Source organism: Ictidomys tridecemlineatus, chromosome 1 (genome assembly GCF_052094955.1).
Source record: "Ictidomys tridecemlineatus isolate mIctTri1 chromosome 1, mIctTri1.hap1, whole genome shotgun sequence".
Classification (NCBI taxonomy): domain Eukaryota; kingdom Metazoa; phylum Chordata; class Mammalia; order Rodentia; family Sciuridae; genus Ictidomys; species Ictidomys tridecemlineatus.
In genome coordinates, this window is record NC_135477.1 from 12928378 (window position 1) to 12950246 (window position 21869).

At 50.6% G+C, this 21869-nt stretch overlaps 1 protein-coding gene across 3 annotated transcripts in view; it reads left to right on the top strand.

The window, feature by feature from the left end:
• The window catches only part of Hspa12a (heat shock protein family A (Hsp70) member 12A), a 143219-nt gene that overhangs the window by 46820 nt on the left and 74530 nt on the right, over nucleotides 1–21869 (top strand). The window lies entirely within an intron of this gene.

Genomic DNA, 21869 nt, shown 5'->3' on the forward strand with positions numbered 1-21869 from the left:
AGTCTGACTCTGTGTGTGTGTGTGTGTTGGGGGGTATCTCTGAGGAAGAGGGGGCTGGTTGTTGGCCTTTAAATATTTTTTTCCAGGAGATCCTAAGGGGCAGGCATGGCTGAACACCGCTGAAACAGATGAAAAATATCTCGTTGATTTAAATTTACATTTCTTTAATTATAAATGAAGATGAACATTTTTCTTTGAGAACAGTGATCTAGATCTGGCTTGGATCATAGACGTAAGCATACAAAGGCACAGAATCTTAATGTCCAGGAAAATGTGTGATTTAAGTTAACAGACCCCTGAGCTCCTCCTCAGACCTCCTGAAGACATAGGCCCAGGATAAAGACAGGGCCCCGTGGGTGTGCCTGGCCTTTCCCACCTCATTGTGCCCAGGCCCGGGACACTCCGCCTGGGGCCCCAGGTAGACCCTGGCCTAACTTGAGCCCCATTGCTGAGATCTTCTGAAGGCTCCTTTCCAGAGCCCCCTCCTGTCACCTGCAGAATAGCCCAAGAAGTTCCAGGGGACGTCTCTGATCCAGTCCTGCAGGTGAACTTGGAGGGACAGCAGAGATTCGCAGCCCGTGTGTGGGCTGATTCTCCGCTGAGAGAATCGTGACTGGCAGATTAACCGGGATGTCTCTGGGCCCCAGGGGGAGGAAAAAAGGGGAGCTGTGTTGGGCCACTCTGTCAGGGTCCAGGCAGGGCCATGGGGGGGACCAGCAGTCTGTATGGTGGGAGGGACAAGGGAGGGAACAGCCTATTTCTTGGGGTTTTAGGATGAGGAGGGCAGGGTTCAGTGGGCTAGTGGGAGGACCAGTTGGACACCTGGCTACTGGCTGAGGTAACCAGTGGATGGTTGGGACCTTTGGGGACAGGTGACAGAGGCATTCAGAGGGCAAGTGTGTTTGCCACGGACACCTGTAGACACCTCTGTGGAGGGAGGGTCGGGGGCAGGCAAGGACTTGGGTCCTGAGCTCCGGGCAGGGCCTGAGCCAGGTTGCTTCTCTGGCCGCCTCCCTGGTGCCAGGACTGCCGGGTGCCCATGGCTCGGGGTGCTCATGCTGCCCCTCTGCTGCAGCTCTGGGCCCAGCCCTTCCTCCCACAGGGGCACGAGGCTCTGATGGGACCCAAACAAGGAATCAGCGGCTGCCAGTTTTCTAGAAATCACGGCCCCCACCCCAGGCTTGAGCACTCTAACCATGGCAGGGCGGGATGAGGAAGGAAAGGCGTCGGGAGCGGGAATGGGGGGCTCTGGGCCAGCTGAGAGGTGGGCGCAGTGAGGGTTCTGGGAAACGTGTCCCCTGGAATCCAGCCCAGGGCCTTCTGCTGGTCCTTGGGTGCTCAGGCAGGACTCACTTGGGTGTGAGGACCAGAACTCCTCTGTCAGTGGGTCTTGTGATTAGATCATGGTGCTCCCAGATGCCCCCTGGGCAGCAGGCCTGGCCCTTCTGTTGGTCCCTGGCTCCTCCCCTGACCCTATGCAGCAGGATGCTCAGCCTCGCCAGCCAGACACAGCTCAGGATCTAGTGGCGCAGGTTCAGCACACACAGAGACCCTGTCGATGTGGATTTTTATCCATCTCATCTCAACTCAGAGATCCCAGGGAAGGGACTCACTCTTCAATCAATCAGCTGGGCCCAGAGGCACAGACCCTTTTAAGAACATGGTAACTCCAAAGGCACCCCCTGAAGCAGGAACAGGAAGAGTGTTTCCTAAGGAGGGGCTGGGCAGCTGACCTCACAGGGTCAAACATACGCCAGCTAGACTTTTGAAACTTGATTGTTAGAAATCCATCCATCTATCCATCCATCCATCCATCCATCCATCCATGTATTTATCCATCTGTCCATCCATCCATCCATCCATCTATGTATCCATCATCTGTCCATCCATTCATCTATCCATCCATCCATCTTCCCATCCATCCATCTATCCATCCATCCATCTATCTATGTATCCATCCATTTGTCCATCCGTCCATCCATCCATCCATCCATCCATCCATCTATCCATCCATCTATGTATCCATCCATCTGTCCATCCATCTATCCATCCATCCATCTGTCCATTCATGTATCCATCCATCTGTCCATCCATTAATCCATCTGTTCATCCACAAGGCTTCACTAAATACTTAGAGTCCAGGCACTACGCTAAGTGCTGGGCTTACAGAGTGACCAAGACAGATAAGGTTCTTGCTGCTCTGGAAGAGAAAGGCCATAAAAAAAAAGGAAGAAGGAAGAAGGAAGAAGAAGAAGAAGAAAATAATTATCAGGTCAGGAGAAAGGCCCAGCAGGACAGGGAGACAGGGCAGTGTGCTACAGACACTGGCCAGAGACCCTTGACACTGGCACCTGAATTGCAAGGAGTCACCTGGGTGAAGATCACATGCAGAACACCACAGGCAAGGGTGCAGTGAGGACGGGGTCTGAGTGGGGGTCAAGCTTGCAGTGTTAAGAGACCAGCAGGAGGGCATGTGGGGCCGCGTGGCTAGGATGGAGTTTGGATTTTATTATGAGCATATGAGGAGCCTGTGGAAAGTTATTTTCTTTCAGCTGTATTTGTTTTTTTAAAAAAATATATAATGTATGCAGATGGCACAAAATTTAAAATACATGAAAGTATATGGTGAAGTTTTCCTCTTGTATTGGTCAGGGAAATTCCCCTGAGCTACAGTAACAAACATGCCCCAATCTCAATGACATGGCACACCAGCAGCACATCTTGTTCAAGAGAGTTCACAGGCTCCCTGGATGGCATCCTCTCCCTCTCCACTGCCCCCAGCCCCTAAATGGTTCCCAGAGATCCATCTCCTTCCATCCAGCACCTCTTCTTCCCTGGAGTGCATCACCTCCAGCTTTGTGGGAGGGGGGCAGGAAGCAGAGAATCTTTCACGAGTGGCCTGGCCTGCAGGGACAGGCATCACTTCCACCACTGTCCATTGCCCAGCATTAGTCACATGGCCCCTATGGAACCACAAGGTTAGCTAGGAAATGTGGACTTCCTGTGTGAGCAGGCAGAGGAAATGAGACTGGCTAGGAACACACGGCCAGTCTCCATCCCACTCAGCCACCTGGTTCCCTGAGAGGTCACCACTGTAACCAGGCCCTTCTGTGCTCCTCCCAAGAGCTCTCATGGATATGTAAGTACACACCTACACATGTGAAATTCAAAAAACGATAAACGGTGGTGCACTGTGCTCACTATTCACACTATTCTGCATATTTTTTTTCACTGAAGAATGTATCATGAAAGAAAAGAAAATCAAAATGATAATTTAAAAAATCTCACGAACACCATTGAAGGCTTATAGTTTGGGGAAAATGTGCTCCAGTTTATACTTGATAAAGCTCACTCTGGCTGGTGGGACGAGAGGGCCCAGGGGGAGCAGGACATGGCTTAGGTGGCTGCCACAGCTGCCTCTGGGTGGGCTGTGGCTCTCCGTCCACGCGCAGGTGCAGCCTGTGCTCAGGCCAAGTCTATCCACATGCTCATACTCGATGTTGGACGGTCATTAATCATGTGCAGACCCTGGGCCCTGGGCTGGCCCCATAAACCAGACCCTGTTGCTGTCCCTGCTTGCTGTGTCCCGGACCTTAGTGATGCCTGCTGCACCTGGTCCAGGCCAGGCCTCCCTCCCATGAGGCTCCTTGGCTGGCTGCCACGTCCATGTCCTTCCAGGCCCGTCTTCAGAGCGGCCTCCTCAGGAGCTTCTTCTGATCAGCCCAGGGCCATGTGGGTGGTGTGGGAAGCAGAGCCTATGCAGTCAGAGGGACCTGGGTTGGAGGTGAGCCAGCCTCAGTATTTCTCAGCTGTTCTTCCTCCAGAAATGACTCAACCTTTCTGAGCCTCAGTTTGCCCATCTTTGCACTGGGTGCGATTGGCACTCATTTCACACGTTTCTCTCTCTCTCTCTCTCTCTCTCTCTCTCTCTGTGTGTGTGTGTGTGTGTTTATTACATGTAAAGGGACCTCTCACCCCTTGGGTATTTGTGGGTTCCCTTCCCCACCTTGAGCACTGGCTGTTCTCTGCTGCTCTGGGTTACTTCCAAGACTTGCAGCGCCAACCCCACCAGAGTGGCCCTGTGTCCTCTTGGACTTTGCAGGTTGCCTGGCACCTTGCCTGGGAGTCGGACACTCAGTGATTTTGTGAAACAAGCATTGGAAGTCCACTGCCCAGCCCAAGGAGTAGCCCTTCACCATACCTGTGACTCTATCCATTCGAGTACTTCCCTCCCCTACCCACCACGAGCCACCACCCCAATAATCTGTTATTTATTCCCTTATTACTTAAAAAGCAGTTCACAGCACGTGTATCCAGCCTCACCTGAGCAATCTGTTCCGTCTGCTTGGCTTTGAGCTTCATGAAAGTGGGACCACCGCGGGTGTCCCTCAGCGACTTGCTTTTTCCGTTGTCGGCCATTACCATCCTGAGACATCCTGTGGCCATGTACACCTGCCAGGGTACCCTTTGTCGTGCTATATAGTATTCCATGGGAATGCCGATGCCAATGTATTCGTCTATTCTCCAATCAAAGGATATCTTGTTTTTGTGTTTTGCTGCCCCCCCACCTGACCCCTAGCATTTTGGCTATTATGAAAGGTGCGGGTGCTAGGATATGCTAAGAGTGGAATCACTGTATAAAAGTTCACGTAGCTTTACCTTTTCCAGAATCTGTCAATTTTCTCTCCTAAGGTTGGAATCATTTACCCTCTCACCAAGTCTGCCTAAGGATTCCTAATGAGCACCCACAACTTCACCGCCCTTGAGATCATCACATTAATCGCTGCGGATCATCTAGGGGGTACAGAAACGTCGCCTGTTACGGTCTTTGCATTTTTCGGGTCACAACTGAGGTTGAGCATCTCTACAAATGCCTCTCTGCCCTTTGGGTGCCCTTTGTGAAGTGGTTCCTATTTTTCATTGTGTCTCACGTGCGGTGTCTTCTGAATATTGATCTGTAGGCGTTTTTATTCACCCTGTCCTTTGTCAGTTACGGGTGTAATGAATCCCGCCCCCGTGTCCAAGACCTTCTTTTTGCTGTCTTTTTGGCATCTTTTGATGAGCACTGTGTTCTTAATTTTACCTGCTAGAGTGAGTCCATCTTCTCTGTCGTGGCGTGCGTGTGCTGAGAAATCCTTTCTGGATTGACTCACGTTAAATAACTGGACCCAGGGACCCAGGAACCGGCTCAGCTCGGGTGGCCAGGACCCCCAGGGCAGGCAGAGCCGCTGCTGGCCACCCCCCGGGGCTCTCAGCGTGACTGACAGCTGGGAGATTGATTAAAAACCGGAGCCAGGGAGAGAAGGACCCGGGAAGAGAGGGGGAGGCTGAGTGCTTTGAATTTGATCCTTTTAGCAACAATTAAGCCATCACCGTGGGCAGACGGGGGAAGAGACTTCCTGAGCACCGCAGCCAGGCGGAGGAGCGGGCACCCTTGGCCTCACCTTGGACCCGCGGCCACGTGGCTCCCACTGCCACCCCTCCCCCCGCCTGCCCGCCGCCTAGACTGAGCCCCTTCCTGGAGCCCGCGCTTCTCCCGGGGAAGAGGGGGAGCGCCCCGGAGAGCGTCTGCGCGTGCGCCATGTGAAAGCCCTGGGGCTGGCTGCGCCGCGTGGATCGTAACCATGATGGACGGTGTCACTGATGGAGGGGGGGAGACAGCCCCAGGCAGGGGCCGAAGGCTCCACTCCGGCGATCAGTAAATTGAGTACGAATAAATTTATGATCTCATTTTCATTAGTCTCTGGCCGAAATTTAGCATTACCTACCAATTAGGAGTGTGGCCACAAACCAGTGTCAGCATGTCACCTATAGACGTCACAGATACTTTCACCCTGGCATTATTGTTCTGGACAATGTTTTGAAAAATCTACTTCGTCGAGATTATGGTTGTTATATCCTTCTACTGGATCTTTGCTATTTAATGTGTGAACGAACCAGCGCTCAGAATTTTTAAAAGAATTTGGTATTCTCATTGACAAAATAATTAGGTTCCTTGGTAATCCTGTGATGTGTTTTATGTATTTGAACGTATTATTCTGAGGATGGCTCCCTAGGTTTCCTCCAGTGGTAAGCTGAGGATCAGACTCTGGGGTGAGGACCCTTCTCCCACAAGGAGGACATTCCCATCAGCTCAGCAGGAGGGGAGACAGAGCTTGTCAGGCAATTACTGCTGTGCCTTATTGCTCCCTGCTGGACTGTCCCTGTGGATGACAGCAGGCCCTTGCTCTTTGGCTGAGAATGGGTTGGTGCTGACCAGCAGTTTGCTCTGGTCTCTCATAGTGGCCCACCTAGTGTCCACCTTATCTCAGTAGATCTAAAGTCCCTACGTCCAGACTGGCACCTGTTCTTGTTCTAAGCAATTGGGCTGTTGCAGCCTCTGAGTCTGGGTTGCTGAGGGCCCACAGGGTGCGGAGGGGTGGTGGACTGTGGGAATGCAGTGCTCAGCCCTCCCCGGCTTCCTGGCCCTGCTCCCTGGCCCTGCTCCTCCTTGCTACCTCCTCCTCCATGGCCACAGAAACCTCACCCTGTTTTCCACCCACACTGGGCTCAGTGCTGTTCCCAGCCTGCCCTGCATTCCTCCACTGCCAAACTTTGCTCCATCTGCTCTATATTGGGCAGGATGGACAAACAATAGCTTTGGAAACAAAACACCCCCAGATCCCTTCCTGGGCTGGGTGCAGCTCTGCTCCAGGTAGACTTCATTCAGGGACTGAGGTGGACAGAGCAGCTTCTACCCAGTATGGACTGACCCTGCCCCCTAGCAGGAGAGCAGGAAGATGGCAGCCAGGCACTGAGTATCACTTCCCCTCACATCTCTTAGGACAGGGAGAATCCTGTGACCACACTTGAGGTCATCAGGTCAGGGATGTCATTATCTGAAGGAGGGAACCGTGACCTTGAGGTGCTGTACCTTCATTGTCCCATCTCTGATCATCCCCCCAGACCCACCTGAGACCCCCTGGCCTGGTCCGTCAGTGGGGACTTGTCTCACTCTCAGACTCTCATGCTTGGTTTGCGTACCCGAGAGTACTGCAGACCTAAATTGTGCTGGCCCTTTGGTGTTGACAGGTCACCACTGCAGCTGTTCTAAGGCCCTCTGCCCAAGTCCATCCATGATTCTGTGACGTGTGAGGCAGCAAAGAGAGCGCCAGCAGATGAAGACCTGGGCTGGCTTTGAATCCCACCCTATGAGGGATGCTGAGAACTTAAGAAGGATGTTTTGTTGCCTCACTTGAAAGGAATTAACCAAACTCAGTGTCTTTGCTGCCCAAGGAAGGGCAGATGGACCCTTCCACTCTACCATGGCCTTCTGATGAAGCCAGGCATGGGTCATGAGAATTACAGACAAGAAAGAAGACTCTCCTGTCCCTGAGTTGTCAGGACAAACAACACAAAGCTCCTGTATGCATGCAGCACCTTTTGAACTAGCTTCTCAGGGCACTGAGCCTTCTCTGAACCTTCTGTTCAGGGTCTGCTGTTAGAGCGCCACCTTGAGGTTGTAGTGTGTATAGTCAGCGCCATTGTTTTGTGAATTAACAGCTACACAATGTTAAGTGAATTTGCCAGGAGAAAAACCTACTAGAGATCAGCAAGAATGTGCATATTTAAAAGCTCTATTGTTTTGTAAATGTCATCTTGTGTCTAGTGGCAGAGGCATGCTCTTCCCTTTCTTTTCCCAACCCTGCCCACGGAGGCCATAGCCCAGTGATGGCTTGGAGTCAGCCCAAAGCGGCTCCTAAGAGATGATAATGTTAAATTTGCAGAAAGTTTGTGAGCCAGTTTTTAAATACAGCCATTATTAAAAATTTAATGAAAGAATATTACAATTAAATAAATTTTATTAAAACCAAAGATAATAACAAAAACTCAATCCTAATTAATGTCGTACATTTTATCATCTTATGCACTTGTTATTTGTATTGTAGCTAAATGATGGAAACACTACTATAATTGAGCTGTAATGGTGCATGACACCATTCCTGTAGTAGTACCGTAGCATTAATCGTGTGCTGCCTCTCTGCCAGCTCCTTTTTCAGTGACAGCATGCTCATAGCTTAAAATTTGCCATCGTGGGAATATGTATGCCCCAGAAATCTGCAAACCCTATGCAGAAATAAGCCACGAGAGAGCCAATTTTAAACATTTGCAAACATGCTTCTGGGCATGCCCCATTCTGCAGCAGATGTCCCTGTCCAGTTTTGGTAAGAGGAAGCTTGAGTGTGGGCTCCTTGGTACTGACAGGGTGTGAGGGTGGAGACAGTAGATAAGGAGGGAGGGAGGGAGGGAAGGTCGGCAGCTGCCTTGTGGCTCTGTTCACCGGAGGACTCCTAATTCTTGGTAAATGTGGAGTTTTGCAAAGAAACAGGTGATCATTATTCCAAAAATACTATTTTAAACTATTTCTTTTATTATTTAGATTATTTCCGTCACTTGTCAGTGTGGGAGGCCATTCCTGAGCTGCCCACAGAAAGTTCCTGAGAGAGAAAATTGGAAAAGACTGCAGTGCAGTCTCAGATGTGGCGCGAGTGCCCATTGCCACTCAGCAAGACTTTAACGCCCAGGTGGTGGCGAGGCTGTGGGACAAAAGGAGAGTCTGCAGCTTGGTACCCCTCCAGCCTGGCCATCACCTCTCAGCAGTCAGTGGGATACATCAGAACCACGGAGCACCCAGAAGCTTTCTTTGCTTCTATTTCTCCTTTGTATTGCTTCTTTGATGCTTTAAGAGTAAATCAAATTAAAAGCAAACTTGAACGGAGGCCAAGTTGTCAATATCTCCCATTCTTGAACCTCGTCCAGGTTCCCAGTACAGCCGTTAACCAATTTATAAGATGCTCGCCATTCCTAACTTATCTTATGTACATCACCCTTTTTAAAGATATCTGCACCAAAAAATACATTTCTAAATAGTGTTTATAATTCTAGCTAAATGAGATTACATTAAGTCCATACTATTACCAGTTTTTGGAGTTTGAACATATGCAGAAATAATATTTTTTTAAAAATCATCTATTTTTAATTGTCCTTACATTTTGATGCTCTGTACATTCATTGAATCAATGACTTAAGTACTTCCGGGAATGGGTAGGTTTCTGCTAGAATAATAATAAAGCCATCGCTCAGCTTTGACAATCAAATTAGACTTGATTCCGTTTTGTCTCCTTGGCAAAACCATAGTGTTGAACGCCGGGCTTTGTTAAGAAATAGGACATTTTTCTAAATTCCAAAGCTTCCCTCTGAATATGAAAAGTCAACACTGGCAGACTTTGATCACAGGGTTTTACAACAAAACGTGATGAAAGTGAAGTGCCCAGGCTTGGTGGAGGGAACAGTGTTCTACCCTGGCTGGGAGAGGGACAAGACAGGGGCTGAGGGACCACGACCCCAGCCACTGTGAAAGAAATCCTGAGGCGAGGAGGTGTCCATGTATACATGCTCCAGTGTCCACCCCTGAAACCTGCATATGTGCCACAGAAGACCCAGGAGAGGGGCATAAAGATGCTGAGACAGGTTGGGGCAAGGTGGCCCCTGAAGACATGACCAGGGAACCAGAAGCAATGAAGCTCGTCCTGGGTTGTGGGGGAGAGTCAAAGTGTGTGTGTGTGTGTGTGTGTGTGTGTGTGTGTGTGTGTGTGTGTGTAGGGGTTTAGTCAATGCAGCAGAGCAGATGTGAGCAGGACAGATGACTTAACTGGAAGCCAGACAGGACCTGAACCCTCTCACCTATCACCACCCTGAGGCCGCACTGATGTCCTTGATGCCACTCGCTACCCTCAGCTCAGGCTGGTCCTTGAAGCAGCACATACGAGGGCAGGTCTCTTCCAGGCTGGCTGTGTTCTGGGGCTGTGAGGGACTGCAGAGGGGCAGAGCCATGTGCCACAGTAGCTCCACACCAAGCAGCAGGGTGCGTCCACCTTTGGGGAAGTATCTGGCGTGGATGTCCTGGATGCAGCCCTTGGAGCTGAGGGCTATTCCATCCATGAGGCGTTGGGAAAGGGCTCAGAACCTCCCAACTTCCTTCCCTGCTCAACACCTCCAAGTTCTCTGGTCTTCTGGGTGTTGTCTCTCCCTTAAAAGCAAATGAAATGGTCCCAGCGCCGTTCCACCCACCCCCGAGGGAAGCCAGCAGTTACCCCAGCATCCCTGTCGGGGAGAGAAGGGAGCGCCTCCTCCCAGGGCTCCCAGGTGCCCTGCATGTCCAGTACCATGAGGTTGTTAGCAGGAACAGACACATCCTCAAGACTAGGAGGAAAGGTGTTCTAACACAGGAAGGGCAGGAAGCAAGTTCACGGTCAATGTTCGATTTCCTGCTTCTAGAAGACTGCCTCCTCTGGCTGCCACTTAATGGCCCCTCACTCACTCTGCAGCGTTCCTAAAAGCTGCCATGGGGTGACAGAGCTGGCTCTGGAGCCAGATGGGCAGAAATTCAAAGCCAGGCTCCCATCTTGATGGCTCTGTGACCCTGGGTCTCCTTCCTGAGCTTCAGTTCATCCACAGATAGGTGGGGGTCCTGGTGCCCCCTTTCTGGTTTGTGAGTCGTGGAGATAATGAGTGTGAGGACACATTTTCTTGGCACCTGGTAATTACTGAGTCAATGGCAGCAATTGCCATTACCGGCTTCTGGCACTGTCCCTTGGGGGGACCCATGCCAGGCTTATGGTCGGGCATCAGTAAAGAGTAAGAGGGCAGAGAGAGGCCACAGGATGGACTGGAGGAGGGAGCAAGGAATGCTGGGGTCCCTCAAAGCAGTAGTGCAGTTGGGAGGAGGTGTAGTGGGTGGGGAGAGCGCTAGGCCATGTCCAGCAGAAGGAGCCTGTTGGCCGGGCCGGGCGGGGGGGCGGGTGGTCAAGCTTCACAGTTAGCTGGGATATGGGATGACTGGAAGCCTGAAGGAGGGAGGAGGGAATGACAGGGCAGAAGCTGGACCTGCTAAGCCTTGGGCAGTGCTACCAACATGACATGCCAGCTGGAGGCTGGGAGACAGGAGGAGTGGGACCTGCAGAGGCTGGGGACCAGGACAGGGGGTCCTCAGGGATCCAGAGGTCTGCAGGGAAGAATCAGGCCAGTGGCTCAGGGGCAAGGCACACCACAGGGGAGGAGCTTCCTACATGGCACCCCTGGGTTTTTCTGTGGCAGGGATTAGGGGTGCACAGAAATCCCCTCAATCCCCCCTGTAGTATTTTTTCCTAAGAGATGTGTCTGGCCACAAACTCCTGCTTCAAAAGGGATATTCGCTGGCAGGGCCACATCCTTGAAGAGTGTGAAGAGTATCGCTGGCATTTCTCCTTCTCTGAGGTTCTCAAACCTTGGGGACAGTGGGAAGCACATCTCTGGGCCTCACCCAGAGTTTCTGGTTCAGTAGATCTGAGATAGGCCCGAGAACATGCATTTCTATTAAGGTCGCAGTATGCTGGTGGTCAGGGACCACACTCAGAGAGCTACTGACCTAGGTCTTGGCCCTGTTTCTCCTGGATCTTCACAGTGGGCTCAGTGGCAGATAATACACAGACACACCCATGTCACCACTAACGATGCTGAAGATCAGAGAGGGTAAGTCACCTTCCCATGGCATTCCGCTGAATGGTGGGAGAGTCATAACTGGCAGGTAGGTCTGTGGCTCCAAGTCCTCTACTCTTTCACTGTGAAAGTGACTTTCATCATCATCAGCAGCAGCAGCACAGGCACTGTGAGCTCCCTGTGGGTTGTTTTGCAGTTTTTCTCTTGTCCAGGGCCTGGGACCGTCAGTGTTTCTTAACTATGAGCAGTTGAGTGGAGTCCTTGCCTGGGGCTGGTCCGTGGGGACCCTTGGCCAAGAGACCCCTGAGAGTTTGGCAGGTTGGTGGGAGCAGAAGGAGGAAAACAATTTGTTTGCTTATTATTCATGAGTTAATATTATTGACATTAATGTTAGTTAATTAATACCGGTATTATGGGGAGTCAGGGCTGCAGTGAGGTTCAGGTTCAGAGGTGACAGTAGGACTGTGGGACGCATCCTGGCCATGCCATTCTTTTTATAACCTGCAGGGAGCCGGGAAGACCGCTCCCTCTCACGACTGGCTCCCTCTGAACGAGGCACATCCCCAGGCCTCTGCCCTGCTTGCCTACTGGGCTGGCGTCACCAGGCGGTCTCAGACCAGAGCTGAGTTTTCTGAGAAGGGAGCTGTATGAGAAGGGAGGGCTGCTAGATGAAGCGTCCACAAGAGAGGAGGGCCTCGTCCCAGGCCAGAAGTTGATCCAGGCCTCTGCTGTGGGCCTGCTGCTGCCTCACTGGAACTTGGCTGCTCAGAGGGAAAGGAGGGGAAGGAAGGAGGCCTCAGGAGCGAACAGAGGCACGAGACCGCAGGTGTTTGGGGGTCCCATGGCCCACTCTCCCTTGTAGTCCAGCCATGGGCCTTGGTCCTGGTTAGAGAAGGCCCTTTCTCTGAGGAACCACAGGTTCTGTGAGAGCAGAGGTGACAGGGTCCAGGGATGAAACTTGGAACTTTGGAGCCACACAGACTCAGGCCCCAGTGGCTGCCCTGCTTTCGAGCTGTGGTTAACCTCGCTGGTCTCAGTTCCCACATTGACAAAAGGACTTTAAGGAATATTCCCAGCAAGTGCCTCCACATAGACAGAGCTCCAGAGGCCAGTGTGCTGCCCGAGGTCCCGGCCGCTGGAGCAAGCGAGCGAGCTCTGAAGGCCTCTTCTCGCCTGAATGTCTGCACTCTGGGGCTCCCACCTTGGCCCTCCTCTCTTCTGTGAGAGGGCTCCAGGATCAGCTCTTCCATTTGCTGACGTCAAGTTCTCCCCCACCCCTGTGCTGACGGTCCCCTGTGATCCAGCCTTGTCTACACATGTCCACTTGAACGTCCCAGAGATGCCCAGGTTGGTTTGTCTCGAGGTAGAACCTCCATTGTCCTCATTGCCACTCCTGCCCTTCCTGTGCCCTCATCTCTGGGAATGCCCTGTTATCTGCCCCAGCACATATCCCAGCCTCTTCCCTGTGCTTGTCCCTCTCCCATGTCACCTGTCACCATGATCATCAAGTGTAGCTCACCTGAAAATGTGAGAAATGGAAAATAAGGTGGGGACTGTCCAAGCGTGTCCTGGGCGGGTTGGGCCCAACTCCTGGGGCAGCCTGTCTGGACTGGATTTGGTATCAGTGTGGGTAGAACAGCTGCCACCTCCCCAGCTCTGTTTGTGCCATCCAAGGCTCCCTGGGCCACCTGTGGGTCGACAGGGAAGTTCCCCTTGACTGGGAGAGAAACCTCTATCGCTGCAGGGAGACGCCTGCCTCCCCCTTTTCTTGCTTTGAGCCCATTTGGCAGACTGGGAGTCCCCGGGCTGGGATTTCGCAATTGCCATTCCATCCTTTGGGATTTATTCATTCCGGAAACATCCTCCCAGGGTCCCTCTGTCCACAACCTGGAAGTAATTCAGACCAGGCCTGCCCTGGCCTCTCGCACAGCTCGCACTATTCTGGTGACCCCCCTTCCTCCAGCAGTTCCCGAGTTGTCTCCCACAGGAGGCGTGTCCCCATCAGGCCTCTGGTTGTCCTGCTGCTTGGCTCATTCCTAGGTTTCCAGGTTTGATCTCAGTCCTCCCCACCCCTGGCTTGTCCTCCTCAGCCAAGGTTGCTGAGGACACCAGCTCCCAGTGAGCGTCCTTGTCCTCCTTTACCTCCAGGACGCTGGGGCAGCCCACTCAGACTCAGGGTGGGGGCCCAATTGGTGGGGCCTTGGAACTGTGGAAATGGGAGGCCTGTGGGTTATGTTGAGCCCAGGACAACCTCTGGCTGCATCCACATTCAGGTGGCCCTTCTTCCTCCTGCCTAACCTCAGTCACCTCTCACTTTCCCATACCTGGCTGCCTCCTGGTCCACTTCCTGCTGTCCCCAGTACCTCCTGGCTCTGAGTCATGGTCCTGAACCATTCTGCACCCTTTTCTGAGCTTCTTAAATATGCCCAACTAAAAAAGAGGGCATACTAGCCTACAAGAGTGGTTCTGGGAGAGGCTCCCTGTGTCTGCACCTTCTGCCTCTGTGGACAGAGCTGCAGGAGGCCTTTCCTCTGGGGACTTGCTCTGAACCTCACCAGGAGAGCTCATGGGGTCTACAGAAGGAAACTCTTGAGAGTTCCATGACAGCTAAGAGTCTCTGCTCTTTGCTCTGCAGCTGTGTGACTGGACATCCTCTCGGAGCCCTGATTGCTCATCCACAACATGAGGAACACACACTGTTGTACCTCCTCTATTAGGCTCTTTGGAGGATGGGCCAAGATAGGCCTTGCTGAGTGCCTGGTGTGAGGAACCACCGAGTAAGAGCAGGACACCTCTGCCGGTTGGTGTCCCTCTGTCTGAATGATCGAGGAGGGCTGGAGCCCAGAGCCACTCCAAGGCAGGACAATGGCCCCGGTGACCTTGGAGCTCTGCACCCGTTGGCCTCTCGCAGCCTGATCCCATAGAGCTGGTGCTCGAGTGAGGGGGCCTCCGGTGGAAGATGGGAGGAATTTTAAGCAGGAGAAGGCGAGGCCTGCCCTTGTGAAGGTGTCTTCCTCAGCCTGCATTTTCTTAAAAACAAAAACAAACAAACAAACAAACAAAAAAAACCAAATTACTATAAAGACCAAAGCTTTGGAGAGTAAACAGGCCTCTGAATGTTTGTTTGTTTCTCTGTGGTCTTTGGAGCACGGCTTTCTGCATCTCCAGGGGAGTTGATAACGGAATCAATAGCTGTTTTGCTCTAATTTATTGAGCTCTATTGCCTAAACCTAATTAGCATGTTTCTGAGCCATGCGGGGCTCCAGTCCTGCTCTTAGATGAGGAAATTGATCGAGAAGCTTCCCTGGGCCAAGAAAATGGCCGGGACTGGTGTGGGGGTGGCAATGGGGGAAGATATGCAAATCTTAATGACAGCATCATTCCAAGTAAAAGTAACGACCAGAGAGGAGGACACAGCTCCTGTGGGCAAGCTCCTCCTGCTTTGGCTGCGTCTCTCCCTGGAGATGACAGGGCTCCATGTTGGAAGTTGGGGTCCAAGTCAGGGCCCCACCTCTGCATGACTGCCTCCTGCTTCCTCAGCTGGAGCAGAGAGGGGAGGAAAGCATTTGTAGAAAATTCCCAGAGAGACCACACCTTAGGCCTATTTGACTGACAGGGGGAAGATTGTGGCTGGAGGAATGGGAGGCCCAGGCCACCATTGGTCATTGAGGAGAACTGGTGATGGCTTGACCAAGGGACTTCCAAGGACAAGGAGGGGTTGAGTGGTCTGATTTTCATGTCTCACCAGGCTGTGCTGAATGTCACTCCCTTCTTCTCTCCAAATCTGCCCTGAAAGTTTGCTCTCATACACTGAGGATGTTTGGGCCTGGGACAATCTCAGTGTTCAACCCTGTGGCTCAAACCAAGTACCAACCAGAGAGTGTGTTCCCGGGGACACATAGGGCTGGGGGAGTCTGGGAAAGCAGGGACTTGGAGTTAAAGGTGACCTAGATGAGCAACCTTGGTCCAGGTGGGTGGAGCTGTGCTGGAGTCAAAGTCAGGGGCCTCCAGCAAGCTGCTTTTAAAAAAAGAGATAGAATTTATATCGCATAAATTTCACCATTTTAACATGTATAATTTAAAGTGGGGTTTCTATATAGTTCATGATATTTTGCAACCATCACCATTATCTAACTTTAGAACATTTCCATCACCCCAAAGAGAAACTGCATCCCTATTAGCCATCCTTCCTGCTCCTACTCCCTCCCCAGCCCCTTGGCAACCACTAATCCACTTTCTGTTTCTATGGATTTGCCTACCTTGCCCATTTCACATAAATGAGACCATACAACGTGTAGACTTTTGTGTCTGGATTCTTTCATTTAGCACACCATTTTCAAAGTTCATGCATGTTGTAGCATGTGTCAGTACTTCATTCCTTTTATGAGTAATATTCTATCATAAGGACATGCCACGTCGTGTCTACCCATTCATCTGCTGGTGGACATTTGGGTCATACACACCTTTTTGGCTACTGTGAATAGGACTGCTGAGAACACTTACGTAAAGGTATTTGGTAAAGTTAGGTTTCCCGGTTTCTTACATACACAGCGAGGAGTGGGAGTGCAGAATTACTTGATAATTCTAGTCTAACTTTTGAGGAACTGCCCCACTGTTTTCACAGGCTGCCTTTGTGAGATTTGGGGGTCTGAGATATAGAAGAGGGTGCCATGAGGGAACACAGAGCCAAGAGAGACTGCACGGAGCCCTAGGAGAAGAACCTAGAGCTGGCTGAATCCCATGCCTCCCCATAGGCCATTTGTGGAAGGAATGAAGGGCTGAGGCTGGAAACCAGGGCAGGTGGGGGTGAGGAATATTGGGGAAGCTCCCTAGGTCCCAGGGCTGAGCCTCCACGAGAGCTCCCATTGCAGGGTCCTGTGTCCTGTCTGCCCTTCCTTGGGAGAGGTACCCTGCTGGAGCAGGGCTGGTTTCCTCCCCATCCCTGGTAGGGGAGGTTTGTGGCTGGGGTCCGTCACAGCCCTGAACCTGGAGCAGGGTGCAGGGGAGTCAGCACATCCCCCTCTCTCATGCAGCCCTTTGCTTCTTCCAACCTGAGTGTCCCAGGTCTTTGCCCTCTGATCACCTTGGCTGCCTCCTCCTAAGGCCTGTGTCCCCTGGGCCAGTTGTCCCTCCCAGTCCATCAGGAGAGAAGGCAGCACTATGGAACTGAGTCATCAGACCTGCCAGGGCCAGCCCAGGGCCCCTCCTGCAACCCCAGGAGGCCTGCAGCCCTCACCCCATCCCCCAGCTGGCCCACCTGAGGGTCCTGAGCCAGGAGCAGACTGCAGCAGTCACAGCAGGCACCGGGGACTGCAGCCCTCTGCTCCCACCAGCCTGACAGATCTGCCTGGGGATGGTTGGAGACACTCACCCAGAGCTCCCGGAACTTGCAGGTGCTGATGTTAGCTTTTTCTTTTTAAATCCCTGGCATTTTATCTACAGGAAGTTGCTGTATGAAATCAGTGGTTTATTAAATTATGAGGTCAGAACAGATGAGAGACAATTTGAACCATAGATACAGGGATGGAGGACCTTGCTCCTAGCTAGAGTGATTTTGAAGAGAAACGTGGTTAAATGAATGGGATTCCCATCAGCCAGGCCACGCTGACTGACTTATGGGGAGAAAAATCACAATCTGGGTTAATTTTTTATGGCATTTAAATCACAGAGGAAGCAAAGGACTTTGTCCTGAATGCTCCTGAGTTTTAAGGGAATGAGGCCATCATGGGGGACTTGAGGTCAGGGGCAGCCTTGTCTGAGGAGGCAGGAAACCTACTTTGTCTCTTACTGTCAGGTGCTAAGGCCTGGGCAGGGGCATCCCCAGGAACTTTCTGGAGAGGATTGACATCCCCTAGGAACACATTTTGCCTCCCTCCAAGACAGAGTGACCAATGTAGAATACTCTTTCTATCCAATCTTTTGTACTTTGCTTGTCTTTAATAATTTAGATCTTGGGAATTGTACTGTGTCAATTCATAGGGATTTTCTTCGTTCATTTCTATGGAGGTATAGAATTTCATTGAGTGAGTATACCATGGTTTATATTGACCTTGCCTATGAATGACCATCTGTCTTGTTTCCAATATTTTGCAATGCAAATCATTCTATGAGGATAACCTTTTGCCTTGTCACTCCTATTTGTAGGTAGATTCCTAGCTGTGGGACCTACCAGATCAAAGAGTAAACTCACATACAATCATAACTGTACAACAGGGTAGTGCCAGTGGATGGGCTCCCCCTGAAGCTGGTTATAAAGGACTTCAACATGACAGAGGCCCACTCGTGAGTCCTCTGAGACTCAGCCCTGGCACTGGGAGATTCCCAACACTAACTTACCTGTAGCCTGCAGTCCCCCACCCAAGGAGGCAGAGAAGGAAGTGAGGGGCTCAGAAGAGCCTCTGGTAATTTGCTTCCTACCAGCCCCTAAATTATACCCTACAAAAGCCTGCTGTTTCCCAGCTTCCAATAGCTTTCATAATTCATGGTTATTTTGGACAAAAGTAAAGCTCGAGTCTATGCTGTCTTTAAATCTGACTTTCTTGGAAAACCTCAGATGATCTTTTCTTATTGAGCTGAATCTCGTAACCCAGAAAAACTTCCAGCCCAGAGCACATTTTGTACCCAAGAGAAAGAAAAATGACCCCTTTGTGTCTGCCTGGAGAAAGCCCCAAGTTGGGACTTGGGCCAGCTGTGGCTTTGCCCAGGGCCAAGGCCCCTAAGAGAGGGTCTTCTGGCCCCACCCTGCTGGAGGCAGTTCCACCCAGATTCTGGGAAGCTGAAGCCCTGTGGGCATGGAAAGACGAGATCATGTCACATTATACAGACGTATGACATGCACAGGAAGGAGGTCTGCAGAGACCACCATCAGAATGTCACAGTGGTGTCTTTGGGTGGTATGTTCATAGAGATTCTATTTTTGTCTTTACATTTATTGTTATTTGGTTAGTGTTTGAAAATAAAGGTGTTTCAATGGTGTCATTTGAAAATATTTTCTTTAAAAATTTTAGCTAAAAGTTGATTTTCCTTCTCCTGGCTCACATGCGCCATGAGATGGGGGAAAACAAGATTCATTCAGCAAGTTTCCACCAGACATGAGTTCAAGGTGAATGCTAAGCTCCCTCCTTATACCCTGACAGCTCTGTCACGGTGAGCCACACACTTCTTTGTGCATCTACACATGCCCGGAGCTGTATGAGAGGTGACCATGGTGGCAGTTGGTGTCAGAGACAGGCAATTGCGGGTGTTCAGCGAGAAATGCCCTAGACAGGGAAGGTGAGCTTTGCCTGCAGTAGGGGTGAGGGTGAAGGATAGCTTCCCAGAGGAGGCTGGCGATGTCGAGCTGGGTTTTGAAGGAGCAAGAGGAGATTTTAAGGTGAAAAGGAAGATTTTGGTGGGACAGAGGGATTCCAGGCATGAGAAAATTCATGCACATGAGATGTAGCGGATAAGGAGGAGGAGGGGTCATGGGCTAGTCCGGGCCCAGATGCCAAGAGCTTGGGCATTATGACTTCATCCTGTAAGGGACAAAGATGAAGTCAAGATTTAAAATAGAAGCAAGCCATGGTCGGATTTGCATCTTATTAAAAAACACTTTGGCAGCAGTGTAGAAAATGGATTAGGGGTGAGGGGTTGGGACAAGAGCCAGGGAGACAAATTGACTGAGGAATCAGGTGAGAAATGACAAGGGCCTGATTGGAAGACACGCCTGTGGGGCTGCAGAGGAACAATTGTGGAGATCTGCAGGCGACGCCCAGGAGAGAAAGGTGAGGCAGGGAGGGGCCCAGATGCTTGGGCTGCACCCTAAGCCCCCCCCCCCCCCAACACAGAGCCATGGTGGATTTGGAGCTGGCACAATGTCTGGCACATTTGAGGAGCTTGGAGAATATTTGTATGTCATCCATAAAAAACTGGGCTGCCACTCAAACCAGCTTAGCACCATGTTACGTTCAAATAGGCCTCAGTGCAGTATTCCAAAATAGTAGAGAGCAGATTAAAACTCTCCTGCAGTTTCTCACGAAAATGCCAAGGGGGACCATCCGGAAAAACTTTTATAAACCATTTTTTTTTTAAATGATCATTGCCTGCCCGCACCCCACCTCTTGCTTCTCATATTCATGACAACCGCTTCCGACATCTCTCTTCTCGTTCCCGATTTGCAGACTTTCCTCTTAAGATCTGGTTTTTTTTTTTTTCACTTTCCACTTTCACCTTCTTGATCAAGGCTGTTTTTTTTTTTTTTAATAACCTTTATTTTATTTTTATGTGGTGCCGAGGATCAAACCCAGTGTCTCACATGTGCTAGGCAAGCGCTCTACCACTGAGCCACAACCCAGCCCCAATCAAGGCTGTTTTTAAACATTTATTTTAATTTCATTTTTTAACACTTGAGAATTGCAGTTCTCTCCTCCTGCATTCCAGTCCCTCATGCCTATCCCCGGTTTCTCGGGCTGTGTACATGTTTAAAGGTATCTTACCCTTTATCTCCACGAATAGCCTAGGAACCCAAGCACCAGGTACGTATGCAAAAAGCATCCTTTTAGAACCAGGGAGGGGAGAAACTGAACACATTTATCACTTAATATTGATTATTTAGTTATTATGTGAATAAATAAGCTGACATCGCCAGCACATACTGGGAATAAGTCTTTTATAAATATTCCAAGTACTTATCCAAAAAACCCTATGATTTTATTTGTATCTTTGTTTCACCAGTGAAAAAGCTGAGGCATAGAGAGGTGATGTGATTTGGAATTTGATAATTCACTAAACAAGTAGATGGAGATTTGTGGCTTATTATTAGGTGCCCTGACTACAGTGAGATTTCTTGAGTTGGATGAGAATATTCATGTGCTTTTTTTTTTTTAACCAGTTCCTGCTGGAGACAAGGGGATGCCAGGGGCTGACTGATCAGGAATGTCAAGTGTCTTCTCTGTGGTCACACAGCTAGTCAGAGGTTGTTGAGAATCCACATCCGGACCCTTGATCCCAGGTTCTAATCTCCAGGGATCTGCTTATTGTTCTAGACTACCACCAGCCCAGAAAAAAACGGATCAAGGAGCTCTCAGGGTCTTTGAACCTGGTGGTCTGGTTAGAGTTCTTTGGCTGCAAGCAACAGAGACTGGATCTGGATATTGAAGCTAAAAATGAACCTACTAGAAAGATATGGGCAGCTCGTAGGAAAACAAGAACATCTGATCAGTCCCTTGGAGAGGATGGGCTGCTGGTCTCAAGGAGAGGTGATTCCTTAGAGCCACAAAAGGTGCTGCCAACAGCAGACAGGGAACGACGGATCTTGGGTGGGCACAAAGCATCAATGTCACCCTTGGAGATGTCTTCCACTCTGCAAACCAAGTATCGAAGTGATCAAAGCCACTCTTGTTTACTCAGCGTTAATTTCCCCTTGTTCTTTAGTGAAAGAACCCTGGTTTTGTTCTTCCTCATGGAAAGTGACCCTGTCCTCAGCTCAGGGGTAAGCCCAGGTCCATCTCAGCCAACTAAGGTATTCCTGTTGTCCTTGGCCATGGATGGCTGTGACTCCAGAGTGGTCATGTGGTTTAGTTCTGCCTATTGAGAAGTGAGGAGAGGCGGGCTAGGGGGCTTCCGGGAAGAAAGACCCACAAGAAGACACACTGCCTTCTTCCTCTGGATACTGTGGCTCAGCAGGACCATGGCTCTGCAGCAGCCATCTTGCTGCCCCCGTGAGGCCAAGCCAACAGTGGAACTGGGCAGAGCCCAGAACTACTTCTGAATTGCTTGCTATTGCCCCAGGACTCCTCATTACTTGCAGCTAGAGATATCCTAATGGATACAGAAATTATCTTGGTTACAGGGACAGATTTATTCTGCATTACTTCAGAGGATGGAGCTAATAGATCAAAGGAAAGACAGCTATGAGAGGAGAGCCACTGTCATCACTCTGAGATGAAGGGACGTGCTACACCTTCAGGTACTCAGTTCCCTTCAAGGGAGACACGGAAGCAAGCTGGCTGCCAGGGATGTGGCAGGAGGAATTTCTGCATGAGCTGGATCCCACAACATCAACCAGGGAGGTTCCTTATGACCTTGAACCTCCAGGATTCTGCGGTCAGGAACCAGGATCTAAAGTCAGCCCAAGCCTGTCTTCTCCCTGAAGAATTTCCCAGGGTCACATTTTTCCATTTTCTACTCATTGGAGTCCATCTTCTTTATTTTCTTGGCTTTAAATTCAGTTTCTCTGATTCTTTGAAAAACCTGAGCAAACTGCTTGTGTTGCTATCTATTCTTAGAGTCTTTGAAAAACATTTGATAAATATATTCTCTCTAAGACACACACAGGATCACACATACATATGCATGTACACCAGCACACTTGT